Genomic DNA, 14,948 nt, shown 5'->3' with positions numbered 1-14,948 from the left:
AGTCCCTAAGTCCTTAGGACCTTCTACAGGGTGCCATTAAGAGCAACCTGACTGGCTGTATCACCGCCTGGTATGGAAACTGCACCAATCTTGATCGCTGGGCACTGCAGAGAGTGGTACAGACAGCCCAGTGCATCTGTGGATGTGAATTTATCTCCATTGAGGATATTTACAGCAGCAGGTGCTTAAAGAAGGCCTGGAAGATCATCGGGGTCTCCAATCACCCCAACCGTACACTGTTTCAGCTGCTTCCGCCCGTTCGGCAACGGTACCTCAGCATTAAGGCCAGGACCAACAGGCTACAGGACAGCTTCTTTCTACAAGCCATCAAACTTATAAATTCATATGCCTGTACACTGCGACAGAGAGATAACGCAAAGATTTTTACTTTCTCAAGTTGTGGGATGGATGAAGATTTAAATAAATTCAAATTCAAATCCTCTTCACACCCACAAAGTTCAAGGTAAGTTTATCAAAGTACATATGTGTTACCATTATAGGGTACTATGCTGAGATTTACTTTCTTGTGGGCATTCACAGTAGATACAAATAAACAGAATAGAATAAATTAAATTAAACTAAACACAAAGGTTGATGAACCACCAATGGACAAAAGACGACAAGCTGCAAATACAAAAAGAGAAAAAGTAATAATAAATAAGATCGCAGACATGAATCTTTGAAAGTGAGCCCATGGGTTGTGGAATCAGCTCAGTGTTGAGGTCAGTGAAGTTATCCACACTAGATGGACAGCCTGATGGTTGAAGGGTAACCACTGTTCCTGAACCTGGTGGTGAGGTACAGGTAAGGCTCCTGTAACTACTTCCCAGTGGTAGCAAAGAGAAGAGGTCATGGCCTGGATGGTTGGGAGCCATTGATGGTGGATGCTGCTCTCTTGTGGCTGCTTGTTTTTAACTCTGCCAGTTCAAGTGAACATTCGTTGACCTGAAATGTTAAGTCCCTCTTTCCATAGGTGTGGACCAAATCAGTCAATATGTCCTGATGAAGTGTCTTGGCCTGAAATGTCAGCTCTTTATTCCTCTTCATAGATGCTGCCTGACCTGATGAGTTCTTCCAGTTTTTTGTGTGTGCGCTCTGGATTTCCAGCATCCACAGAATCTTTTGTGCTTATCATTTAAGGTCAGGATGTTTCTTATTGTGACGGGGTCCTGAATTACCCCTATGAACTGTGCTCGTTTACTCCTGTTAACTGTGCTTTTGAAAAGAGAGAGAGGGGGTTATTTACCACCAACAACTTGTTTGTAAAAGAGAGAGAGAGTTGAAGACTAACTATTGGACTGTCACTTTAAAGCACTGGAAGTAACTTTTGGATTTCTGCTGAGTTGGAGACAGCACCGAGCAGCTCGTAAGTTGCTATGGTGACTGAGGGCATTATTTAATGGACTCTAGATGTTATGATTTTCGGCAGGTTGTTGATATTTCTCAGGGACAGTTCGCCTGCTTGCATTTCTTACAGAGAGAGAGGAAGGAGGAGTTACTTGAATGACAGTTGATGCTCAGCACGAGAAGATAAAATAGGTCAGATGATAGACCTCAGACACCTATTTGGACACTGAATGAGCATTGTTGTGCCCGCAGGAAAAGTGGGTTTTGGAGGATCGATCTATCGCTCTTGCAGTGGAAAGGAAAAGGGGTTGACTGGTGGGGAGTTGTCCATGTCTCCACCCTTGCCTGGGGGATAGCTCCACCACAGAAAACCGGTCCCCTTTGTTAAAGTCACAGTCGGTGACTTTTAAAGGATTTCGAAGGACAACGAGAAGATCGGCGTCAGCTCACCTGAAGGCTCAAATCTCTATCTCTATCTCTCTCTCTCTCTCTCTCTCTCCCCTCTCTCTCTCTCCCCTCTCTCTCTCCCCTCTCTCTCTCCCCTCTCTCTCTCCCCTCTCTCTCTCCCCTCTCTCTCTCCCCTCTCTCTCTCCCCTCTCTCCCTCCCCTCTCTCCCTCCCCTCTCTCCCTCCCCTCTCTCCCTCCCCTCTCTCCCTCCCCTCTCTCCCTCCCCTCTCTCCCTCCCCTCTCTCCCTCCCCTCTCTCCCTCCCCTCTCTCCCTCCCCTCTCTCCCTCCCCTCTCTCCCTCCCCTCTCTCCCTCCCCTCTCTCCCTCCCCTCTCTCCCTCCCCTCTCTCCCTCCCCTCTCTCCCTCCCCTCTCTCCCTCCCCTCTCTCCCTCCCCTCTCTCCCTCCCCTCTCTCCCTCCCCTCTCTCCCTCCCCCCTCTCCCTCCCCCCTCTCCCTCCCCCCTCTCCCTCCCCCCTCTCCCTCCCCCCTCTCCCTCCCCCCTCTCCCTCCCCCCTCTCCCTCCCCTCTCTCCCTCCCCTCTCTCCCTCCCCTCTCTCCCTCCCCTCTCTCCCTCCCCTCTCTCCCTCCCCTCTCTCCCTCCCCTCTCTCCCTCCCCTCTCTCCCTCCCCTCTCTCCCTCCCCTCTCTCCCTCCCCCCTCTCCCTCCCCCCTCTCCCTCCCCCCTCTCCCTCCCCCCTCTCCCTCCCCCCTCTCCCTCCCCCCTCTCCCTCCCCCCTCTCCCTCCCCCCTCTCCCTCCCCCCTCTCCCTCCCCCCTCTCCCTCCCCCCTCTCCCTCCCCCCTCTCCCTCCCCCCTCTCCCTCCCCCCTCTCCCTCCCCCCTCTCCCTCCCCCCTCTCCCTCCCCCCTCTCCCTCCCCCTCTCCCTCCCCCTCTCCCTCCCCCTCTCCCTCCCCCTCTCCCTCCCCCTCTCCCTCCCCCTCTCCCTCCCCCTCTCCCTTCCCCTCTCCCTTCCCCTCTCCCTTCCCCTCTCCCTTCCCCTCTCCCTTCCCCTCTCCCTTCCCCTCTCCCTCCCCCTCTCCCTCCCCCTCTCCCCCCCTCTCTCCCCCCCCTCTCTCTCCCCCCTCTCTCTCTCTCTCCCCCCTCTCTCTCTCTCCCCCCCCTCTCTCTCTCTCCCCCCCCTCTCTCTCTCTCCCCCCCCTCTCTCTCTCTCCCCCCCCTCTCTCTCTCTCCCCCCCCTCTCTCTCCCTCCCCCCTCTCTCTCTCTCCCCCCCCTCCCCTTAATGAAATGTTTAACTTGCTGCTCTTGGTATCCATGTGTTATCAGTGTGATTGAATCTGAGTGAAAAATGTGATAGAAAAGTGCCAAGTGATGCAGCCATTTTACAAACAATAACTTGTTGGCCTTTGTTTTTTTTCCCCCCAGTTAATGTTGCAGTTATCTGGAAAAGTGTGTTTACTTTGGTTTACTGACACCTGCTGTTAAAACATGGTGCTAAATGTGTTTCCTGTCCAGTACTCCACATATTTAAAATGCTTTTTAATCTTAACATGAATTAGTATGTCTAAGATACTGAATTATTTTCATCCTGAGCCTCCCCGTCATTTAACCTTATCCTCTCTTTCCCACATTATCTTTGTATAACCCAGTGTGTGTTTGTTTTAAAGTGAAGCAGAGATCATTGCAAATGGTCATTTGCACTCAGGGTTAGAGGTGGGGTTAATAGAGGAGGAGGATTTTAAAGGCAATAATCTAGTCAATGATTTGGTGATACTAAAAGCAGAAGTATTTCTATTTTTTTCACTTTGCCCAAAAGGGTATTGATTTGGCAGGCCAGGGTCCGAGAGGAAGGAATGACCAGATGTTCGGACGATTTAAGTTCTGGGCCAGGTTGAAAAGGTCAGGGAATCAGGGCCAGAGACGGGTGGTTCAACTCGCTGCTCCATGAGGTTTACTCGTCTCTGGGCTGAATTGAGACTGTGGCCTGCACCTAACAGGCTCCTGAATCGGCTACAGTGATGTCTGGCTTCATGTCTGACTCACTTTCGTGAACTTCAGTTCTGAATGCTGTTTGCTTGCTTTTATTCTGTGCATGATCAATTTTCTTTCTCTGCAAATTGGGTGTTTGACGGTCTTGTTGAGTTCTGTTGGGGTTTCTTTGTTTTTTGGCTGCCTGTAAGCAGATGAATCTCAAGGTTGTATAAATTATACCTACTTTGATTGTGGTAACTTCTATTTTGAAAAAGGCACACTCAACAGCTTCATGCCCAAAGAAACCACTTTATCTCGAACGTCAAAACCATTATGTATGTACAGAGGCTTTCACAACCCATACGACATGGCAGGAACACTATATACAAAGCACACTGGAAGTAAAAAGAACGGAAGTGAACCCTCCTCCCCCCCATTATCCTAATTAGTATTAACTTACTTTCAATAATGCTCACATTACAACATTGATAATAAATGTACTTTGAATCTTCTACATGGTGATGTAGAATGCCTAGAACTTTCGATTGCATTTTTTTGATGAGCTGCCTCCTGACACAGCAAGAGATGTAGGGAAAATGTGATTTGGCCAGAAAGACAGTTTAAAATGCTATTGGTGTGTGGGTGACATGGTACTGTAGCGGTTAGTGTAATGCTATTACAGCACCAGTGACCTCAGTTCAGTTCCTTCATTGTCTGTCACGAGTTTGTACGTTCTCCCCATGAATACGTGAGTTTTCTTGGTGGCTCCAGTTTCCTCTTGCATCCCAAGGACATATGGTTTGGTAGGTTATTTGGTCACACAGGTGTAGTTGGGGGGCACGAGCTTGTTGGGCCAGGAGGCTGCTATCATGCTATATCTCTAAATAAATAAAATTAAAATGCTGGATTATCTATTGATTAAGTATCTCTGGAGTTGGGTGCTAGAGAAAGCAATCACCATTAATTATAGCATAGTCTAAAGCTTTGGAAGGTGTTCTGGAAGTAGTAAAGCTGATCGGTCAATTCTTCATGGCACTAGAGTGACCTTTGAAATAGCAGTCAATAAAGTATCAATCTGTACTCCTAGTTATAATGTGATTGTACAACAAAAGTGCAAACATTACACTCTAGTGTTCCAATTCATGCCAGTCAGGATGTTAATAGATGTCCATCTGATTCTGGGGAAAAACTGACTCACCTAGTATCAACGGAGCATCTAGTAGAGCTGTTGCCTCACAGCACCAGAGACTCAATGGGGTGTTCAGTGCTGACCTTGGGTTCTTCGTAGAGTTTAAACATTCCACCACTACTCCCACCCATGACTGTGGGAATTTACTCCAGGTCCTTGGGCTTCATTGCACATCCCAAAGACTGGTGTAGGGGGCAGGGATTCAGATTCCTGGATAATTGGGGCCCCTTCTGGGGGAGTACGACCTGCTCAAAAAGGGCGGGTTACACCTAAACCCAAAGGGGTCCAGTATCCTAGAAGGCACATTCAATAGAGCTGTTAGGGAGGGTTTAAACTAATTTGGCATGGGGGTGAGAACCAGAGCGATAGGGCTGAGGAAGGGGAAAACAGTAGTAAATCAAAGATAGCGTGCAACAGAGATTATAGAAAGAACAGGCAGGAGGTGAGGCTTAATCGCAGCCATTGGCATGAGTTACAGGCAATAGAGTTGTGATGCAGTTTAATCAGAAAACAACAAATACTGGACTGAGAGTGTTGTACCTGAATGCACTCAGCATAAGAAATAAAATGGACGATTTTGAAATTCAGCCACAGATTGAAAAATATGACATTGTGGCCATCTCTGAAACTGGGCTAAAGGATGGCTGCCATTGGGAGCTGAACATTCAAGGATATACGGTGTATTGGAAAGATAGGTTAGTAGGCAGAGCGGGTGATGTGGCTCTGTGTAGAAGAATTAATATTAAATCATTAGAAAGAGATGACATAGGATCGGAAGGTGTAGAGTCTCTATGAGTTGAGTTAAGAAATGACAAGGGTAAAAGGACCCTAATGGCAGTTGTATACAGGCCTCCAAACAGCAGCCGGGGATGTGGATTACCAATTTTAGCAGGAGATAGAAAAGGCATGTCAGAAAGGCAATGTCATGATAATTGCTGGGGATTTTAACATGAAAGTGGATTGGGAAAACCACGTCAGTACTGGACCTCGAGAGAGAATGTGTAGAATGTCTAAGGGATGACTTTTTAGAACAGCTTGTTTTTGAGCCCACAAGATTGGGTTGCGTGCAATGATCCTGAGGTGATAAGAGAATTTAGGGTTAAGGAACCCTTGGGGAACAGTGATCACAATATGATCGAGTTCACATTGAAATTTGAGAGGACAAAAAAATCCAATGTGTTGGTATTTCAGTGGAATAAAGGAAATTACAATGGCACCAGAGGGGAACTGGCCAAAGTTGACTGGAAAGGGACACTAACAGGAAAGACAGCAGAGCAACAAAAATGAAAAATAATAATTATACAAAAGACTCTAAACCCACTACCAATTTAATTTACATGAATATGGGGTTTTGAGACTATAAGTGTATTCTACTATATTGTATTCTGTACTCTGTATTCTTTTATGCAAGAAATCAATAAAATATTGAAAGAGTAAAATGAGAGAAGTGCAAGTATTCCAAATAAAAGAAATTTTCAAAGGGAAGAAGGACACTACCATGGCTGACAAGTGAAGTCAGAGCCAAAGTAAAAGCAAAAGAGAGGGCATACAAGGAAGCCAAAGCTAGTGGGAAGATAGAGGATTGGGGTGCTTTTAAAAACTTGCAGAAGGAAACTAAGGAGGTCATTAGGAAGGAACAGATAACTATGCGAGGAAGCTGGCGACTAATATCAAAGAAGATACTAAAAGCTTTTTTAAGTATATAAAGGGTAAACGAGAGTTGAGGGTAAATACAGGACCAATACAAAATGACACTGGAGATATTGTAGTGAGAGATGCAGAGATGGCAGAGGAACTGAATGTGTATTTTGCATCTGTGTTCACAGTGGAAGAGGTCTGCAGTATACCAGACATTCAAGAGTGTCAGGGAAGTGAAGCTTGTGCAATGAAAATTATGACTGAGAAGGTGCTCAGGAAGCTTAATGGTCTGAGGGTGTATAAGTCTCTTGGACCTGATGAAGTGCACCCTCGGGTTCTGAAGAAGTAGCTGGAGAGATTGCAGAAGCATTAATGATGATCTTTCAAGAATCAATAGATTCTGGCATTGTACTGGATGACTGGAAAATTGCAAATGTTACTCCGCTATTTAAGAAGGGTGGGAGGCGGCAGAAAGGAAACTATAGACCTGTTAGCCTGACATCAGTGGTTGGGAAGTTGTTGGAATCAATTGTTAGGGATGAGATTACAGAGGAGGGACATGACAACATAGGCCAAAGCCAGCATGGTTTCCTGAAAGGAAAATCTTGCCTGACAAACCTACTGCAATTCTTTGAGGAAATTACAAAGGAGCAGTAGACATGGTGTACTTGGATTTTCAGAAGGCCTTTGACAAGGTACTGTACATGAGGCTGCTTAGCAAAATAAGAGCCCATGGAATTACAGGGAAGTTACTAGCGTGGGTGGAGCATTGGCTGGTCAACAGAAAACAGAGTAGGAATACAGAGGCTGTCTGTTACCAGTGGAGTTCCACAGGGGTCGGTGTTGGGACCGCTGCTTTTTACGATGTACGTCAATGATTTGGACTACAGTATTAATGGATTTGTGGCTAAATTTGCCGATGATACAAAGATAGGTGGAGAAGTGGGTAGTGTTGAGGAAACAGAGAGCCTGCAGGGAGACTTAGATAGTTCAGGGGAATGGGCGAAGAAGTAGCAAATGAAATACAATGTTGGAAAGTGTATGGTCATGTACTTTGGTGGAAGAAGTAAGCAGGCAGGCTATTACTTAGATGGGGGAGAGAATTCAAAATGCAGAGATGCAAAGGAACTTGAGTCCTTGTGCAGGATACCCTACAGGTTAATTTCCAGGTTGAGTCAGTGGTGAAGAAGGCGAAGCAATGTTGGCATTCACTTCTAGAGGTATAGAATATAAGAGCAGGGATGTGATGTTGAGGCTCCATCAGGCACTCGTGAGTCCACACTTGGAGTATTGTGTGCAGTTTTGGGCTCCTTATTTTAGAAAGGATATACTTACATTAGAGAGGGTTCAGAGAAGATTCACAAGAATGATTCCAGGAATGAAAGGGTTACCGTATGAGGACGTCTAGCCGTTCTTGGGCTGTATTCCCTGGAGTTCAGGAGAATGAGGGGGGGATCTCATAGAAATATTCCGAATGTTAAAAGGCCTAAACAGATTAGATATGGCAAAGTTATTTCACATGGTAGCGGATTCTAGGACAAGAGGGCACAACTTCAGGATTGAAGGACATCCATTTAGAACAGAGATGCGGAGAGATTACCTTAGTCAGAGGGTGATAAATCTGTGGAATTTGTTGCCATGAGCGGCTGTGGTGCTAAGTCATTGGATCAGCCCATGATTGAATGGCAGAGCAGACTCGATGGGCCGAATTGTCTACTTCTGCTTCTATACCTTATGGTCTTGTGTCCCAATTTGTAGATTAATTGGTGATTGTAATTTGCCTTCGATGTAAGGGTGAGTCTATATTGTTGGCAACTCGTAGGAATATGGGGAAATTATATCTAAAATTGTAAGATTAGTGAAAATCTGGATTTGATGGTGTATGTGGACTTGGTGTGTCAAAGGGCCTATTTCTGCACTGTATTGATATCTGACTCCTGATGGAAGACTCCAGATTTATTTTCTGATAGGTGCTGTTTCACCTCAGAATGCTTACCAGAGTAATCTAACCTGGGTTAAAATACCTTATTGGTTAGACAAATGCTGAAAGATGTTAGAGACACAAATCTTTATTTATCAAATTCCTGTGCTCATCATCCACCCAGCTCCACCCCTCCCCACCCTGAGGAGGCTTCATTTGCCTGCTTTTGTCTGGCGTCATCTATCATTCACCCGCCTTTGGCTCACAACTCCACCCACCCCCTTGCTTATCTCACCCCAGTGGCCCGTCATCCTTCACCCCTTCTCGGTCCACCAATCATCTACTGGCCCCAGCCTCGCCCTGGCCCTTCCCTCTCCTCTTATCCTAGCTGTCTTCCCCCCCAACTGCACTCCTGATACAGGTTCTTGACCTGAAACTTCGACTGTTCTATGACGAGCAAGTCTGTGAGGAAGGACGGGCAAGAGCAATGTAATAGATTGGACAAGATGGTTCTTTTCTCTGAAACAACAGAGAAGATTTGATGGAAGTTTTTAAAAATTTATGAGGGACATAAACTGATACCTGGTATCGTATTCCTCGTTGGGTAATGTCTAATATGAGAAGGCATGGATTTAAGGTGAGAGTGGGTAAGTTCAAAAGGAGATGAATGGAGCATGATAGTGGTGAATGTCTGGAATGTGCTGATAGCAATAGTGGTGGAAGCTGATATGATAGAGGTGTTTAAAGGCTCCCAGATAAGCACATGAATATGGAGAAATGGTGTGTAGATAGAAATGATTACTTTAGTTTGGCATTTAAATACTAGTTGAACTAGACAGGTTATCATGGATGGAAGTGCCTGGCCCTGTCTTGTAATGTTCTGTGTTTTATAATTCCCCCCACCCCCCCATTGCCACCCGCATCCTAGATGCTGTTCGACCTGCTGAGTTTGAGCAGATTTTTTTTGTGCTGTTTGATAATACTTAGCAGCACTAACACTTTTTGAAACAAGATGTTCTTCAGAGTATTAATGAAATCTGCAGACATTATAATGGAGCAACACACATCAAAGTTGCTGGTGAATGCAGCAGGCCAGGCAGCATCTCTTGGAAGCGGTACAGTCGACGTTTCAGGCCGAGACCCTTCGTCATGGAACTCAGTTGTTAATCCTGTTGACTGGCCATTCAAGATTCAGGATGCAGCTGTCACTTACTCAAAGTTCAAAGTAAATGTATCATCCAAGTACGTTTTTGTCACCATATCTTATCTTGAGATTCGTTTTCTTGCCGGCATTCACAGTAGAACAAAGCAATGCAATAGAGTCAATGAAAAACTATGTGCAAAGATTGACAAATAATCGATGTGCAAAAGAAGACAAACTGCAAATACAAATAATAATAAATAATACTGAGAATATGAGTTGTAGAGTCTTTGAAAGTTAGTCTAAGTTCTGTTCAGTTGGATTATTGGCTTACTGTTGAGATGTGATTCAGATACAGTTCGTTAACTGATGTGAATTGATTGAAGATCTGTGGGATTGGTTATGGAACTCTGCTTAGATTATTATTGGCACTCCATCCCTTCCTGTGAAGCAGTTGTGAATTCAATAAAGTATTCCTGAAGCCTTCCACCTTTCTTTTAGAAGAACATAAAGAACAGACGCTGCATCTTATCAGAATGAGGTATGTCATGAAATTTGTTGCTCTGTGACAGCAGCCCAGTGCAATACATAAACTCGGAGTTAGGTTTAATATCACTCAGATGTATTGTGAAATTTATTTGTCGCAGCAGTACACTGTAATACATAAAATTATGTATTTCAGAGGGTTCCAAAGATTCTTCGTATTTTTATCAGATCTCTGCCCATTATTTTGACACTAGGACCTCTGATAGCAATTTTGTATGTTTCAGTGCAAAAAGAATTCAATATAAAAAGAACGGAAAGAATCAGTATATAACGAATGCTGTGTTTCTCAATAGATGAAAACGATGGATAGCAGAAATTCCTGTTAACTATTATGCTGAAAAGTATAAATTAAGCATGTGTTACTTGTGAGTAAATGAAAGTAGTTGTACTACATTTAATAGAGGTAACACACATCAAAGTTGCTGGTGAACACAGCAGGCCAGGCAGCAGCTCTAGGAAGAGGTACAGTTGACGTTTCAAGCTGAGACCCTTCATCAGGACTAACTGAAGGAAGAGCAAGTAAGAGATTTGAGAGGGGGAGGGGGAGATCCAAAATGATAGGAGAAGACAGGAGGGGGAGGGATGGAGCCAAGAGCTGGACAGGTGATTGGCAAAAGGGATATGAGAGGATCATGGGACAGGAGGCCCAGGGAGAAGGAAAAGGGGGAGGGGGCGAAACCCAGAGGATGGGCAAGGGGTATAGTGAGAGGGACAGAGGGAGAAAAAGGAGAGAGAGAGAGAGAGAGAGAGAGAGAAAGAATGTGTGTGTGTGTGTGTATATAAATAAACAACTGATGGGGTACGAGGGGGAGGTGGGGCATTAGCGGTAGTTAGAGAAGTCAATGTTCATGCCATCAGGTTGGAGGCTACCCGGACGGAATATAAGGTGTTGTTCCTCCAACCTGAGTGTGGCTTCATCTTTACAGTAGAGGAGGCCGTGGATAGACATATCAGAATGGGAATGGGATGTGGAATTAAAATGTGTGGATGTGTGTTGCTTGAATTTCCAGCATGTGTAGAATTCCTTGTGTTTACATTTAATAGAGGTGTTCAGTTTGATGGAATGGACTGCTGGAGACTTTTTCTCAGGGTGGAAATGTCTAATACAAGGAGGCAATAACTTTGTTTGGGGATGAACATATGGGGGGGGCAGGGGTGTCAGAAGGGGGTATTTTACTTGGAGTCGTAGGTGCTTGGATTGTGCTGCCAAGGGTGATCCTAGAGGTAGATACATTTTGAACATTTAAGAGACTCTTTGATAGGTGCATGGAAGAAAAATGGAGAGCTACATGGAAGGTGAAAGATTAGATTGATCTTGGAACAAGTTAAAGAGTCATGGGCTGAACAATCTGTACTGTGCTTCACTGTTCTGTGTAGTTTGCCATCTCCCTGATCACTCAATGTGCATCGCCAGGAATTATGTGCTAACAGGACTGGCTCTGGCTTAGTATGCAGAGAGATACAGGACTGATGATGGTGCTGTGCTGAAGATCTGGTGTGGATCCCTCCATTTCCCCTGTAGTGTGGAGAACGTGGAATGAACACCCTGACCTCCCTGTTTCTGCGTTCTGAGCCTTTGGGAACCTGATACTTCTGCAGCAATAATTCTTAGCCAACTTAGTGGAAATCACAAAATTTCAAACGTAGGAAAATACAAGTCAACTACAGGTTTTTCTGGGACTATTCGGCATGTCACTGTGAGATGATGCATTTTGAGAGGTATAGTGAGGGTGGGACATGTGCCATGCATGGTCCCGTGGGAGTATTGTTATTTTAGATTTGGCAATACAGCACAGAGTAGGCACTTTTGACCCTTCAAGCCATGCCACCCAGCAGCCCCAAACAGACCCGATTAACCTTAATTTAATCGCAGGACAATTTACAATGACAGACTAACCAACCTGGCATGTCTTTTTGGACTGTTTCCTAAGAAATGAACCTGTTCTGCTAAGTGGCAGCTAAGCACAGGAAAACAAGCAAAAACTAGCCATCTGCACAGTCAGGATCAACTTGGTGTGGTGAGTCAAACAGCAGAAAAACAGGCTTTTCAGCCCTGCATGTCTATGCTGACCATCAAGTACCCACCTGCACAATGTACATCACGGGTACAACCCTCCTAACCATTGAGCACATTTACATGAAATGTTGCCGTAGAAAAGATAGACAGATACTTTATTGATCCCAAATTACAGCATCGCAGTAGCATTATAAGTATACAGATATACAAATATTAGAAGAGAAGAAAGAAAAAATTAACTCAAACTGACCAACAGGAGGGAGTCATCAGGCCCCTGGCTATAGGTTGACTCATTATAGAACCAAGAGTAAGATTAGCCTCATGTAGCACTCTTTGGAGCTGTGCAGTTACCTTCATCTGTTACTAAAGTGCTCCTCCGTTCAGCCAAGGTAGCATACAGAGGGTGAGAAACTTTGTCTAGAATTGCCAGGATTTTCCATAGGATTCATTGTTCTACCACAGTCTCCAGTGTGCCCAGTTTAACCTCTATGACAGAGCCAGCCTTTCTAATCAGTTTATTGAGCCTGTTGGTATCACCAAGTTGATACCACTGCCCCAGCACACTGCTACATAACAGCAGCATCCATCATCAAAGGTCCTCACCACCCAGCTAATGCTTGTTTCTCGCTGCTGCCATCAGGTAGAAGGTACAAGAGCCTCGGGACTCGCACCACCAGGTTCAAGAACAGTTACTACCCCTCAACCATCAGGCTCTTGAACGAAAGGGGAAGACTTGCTAATTTTGTTGGCTAGGAGGAACATGGTTTTACAAAGGGAAGAGGAAGGGAAACCGGTAAATTGTTCATTATCTTTAATGTCCTTCATTTCAATGAATATTTTTCTTTTCTTTTTTTCTTTTTCAATTTTTTTTATTAGTTTCAACATCATACACATTAAAAAAGAAAGTACAGAGCAATTGGGATTGTATTAATTAATAATTATATTGTAAAAGTATACAGTCAGGTAACACATAGTAAACCTCCCAAAGTCTCACAGATTAACAATAAAATATATAAAGAGTATACATAAAATACAAAAATATCATAAAAAAAAACAAAAAGAAAAAAAATATATTCCCTTTTTTAAAAAAAACTAATCTATACAAACTAAAAGAAAACTGAGGAAAAGAAAAAGAAAGGGCTATTATGATACCTCAGATAGAACCAATAATGTCGCCACTTCCGCTCCTCTCCCCATATATTGAAATCACAAAATAGATTTGGCAAGGGTCAAATTACATCATGTGGAAATATTGAATAAATAGTCTCCAAGTCTCATCAAATTTAATAGATGGGTCATACATGACACTTCTAATTTTTTCTAGATTTAAACAAGATGTAGTTTGAGAAAACCAGTGAAATGTAGTTGGAGGACTAATCTCTTTATAATTCAATAGTATGGATATTCTAACCATTAGAGTAACAAAAGCAAATATCCGACAAGCTGAAATGAATATTTTTCAATGTTGCACAACTAAAGTGGTAGTAAGCTGCCAAGTTCAAAGTTGGAAAGCTAAATTCACTTATTTTTACTCGAATAATTTATCTGCCTGACATTTTGGTTCCTTTACTCAAGATGAAATACACTGGCATTGAAGAAATTCCAAAAGAGATTCATGCAGCTAATTCCTGGAGTGAAATTGTTTCATATCATAGGCAGCTGAAGAAATTAGTTCTGTATTCTTTGGAGTTTAGAAGAGTGAGAGGTGGATTTACTGAAACACGCTTTCCTTGGGGAGCATAAGATGTTGAGATCTTTCCACGAGTGGGATATAGTTATAAGATTGGGGACAGTCATTTAAAACTGAAGGAAGAACTTATTACAAAGGATGGTGAATCTAGAATTCTAGAGTGTTGTGGAGGCTAGATCATTATGGAGTATTTAAAAAGGAAGTGGATAAATTTTTCAAACTGAAGGGAATTGAGGAGCATGGGGAACTGGCAGAAGGCTTGAGGCAGATTAGACACGATTATATTAAATGGTCCTCCAAGAGGACGACAACCTTGCCATTGGGTTTGGAGGCTTGCGTGCCTCAATGACCTGGAAAGCCATGTTGGCTGGAGTCAGGACTTTATGCTTTGGCTCTTGGCAGGGTCACCCATGCCGAATGGGTCAAAAGGTAGAGGCCAGTCTAAGCCTGGTCCAACGGTCCTTCAGGTTTGGGAGTTCATCCCAGGGCCAACAACCCTGACTGGTAAAACAGAATTGTTACGGAAGCAACAATGAAGTATCCTTCTACCTCTGAGTGTGATGTAGTCCTGAGTTTCCACTTGGGATTTGCATGACTGACCGTCATGAAAACTGAGAGGCAGCTACTGACGTGATAAAGGAAGCTGTGAACACTTCCTGAGATGGAGGACTTTCATTGCTGCCTTAAACACCAGTGGCATAATGGGCAGTAAATAAACTAAATGGCAGGGTTTATGAGCTGAGCTGTTTTTTCATGTATATATTTTGTACATTCTGGTGTATCATTAGTTCATTATCTCTTCACACTAAAAAAAACTCAATTAAATCTCTGACTGGGCTTTGTATTCTTTGTTGCAGTTCTTTTCTAGGTGGTGTTTTCACAGGCAGTTTATCTTCAATGAGATTGTTTTAACTTTGCCTGCAATAATTGCTGCTCCTTTTCCAGTTTTTGCCATCATGTCCGTAGCTTACTGTAGTAACTATGACATAGCTCTTGGGCTGTATTTCTGTTAACCTATTTGTTTTAACATGTTCAAACATTTGTGAACAGTTCAGTTTGGATGATGACCCAGTGTTGCCTCCGT

General features: G+C 44.0%; 1 protein-coding gene across 5 annotated transcripts in view; it reads left to right on the top strand.

The window, feature by feature from the left end:
• LOC140197585 (long-chain-fatty-acid--CoA ligase 1-like) overlaps positions 1-14,948 on the top strand; it is a 171,576-nt gene that overhangs the window by 82,140 nt on the left and 74,488 nt on the right. The window contains exon 1 of one of the 5 annotated variants that reach the window (XM_072257748.1): positions 10,132-10,152. The exons of 3 other annotated variants lie outside the window; for them this stretch is intronic. The gene's annotated coding sequence lies outside the window, so the exon portion shown is untranslated. Of the gene's footprint in view, positions 1-10,131; positions 10,153-12,946; positions 12,968-14,948 lie in introns of those variants that run through there. One more of the 5 variants, XM_072257747.1, reaches the window with a different exon arrangement.

This window comes from Mobula birostris, chromosome 5 (genome assembly GCF_030028105.1).
Source record: "Mobula birostris isolate sMobBir1 chromosome 5, sMobBir1.hap1, whole genome shotgun sequence".
NCBI classification, from domain to species: Eukaryota; Metazoa; Chordata; class Chondrichthyes; order Myliobatiformes; family Myliobatidae; genus Mobula; species Mobula birostris.
Note: the sequence above shows the minus strand (reverse complement) of the source record. Positions and strands in the feature narration are given on the sequence as shown.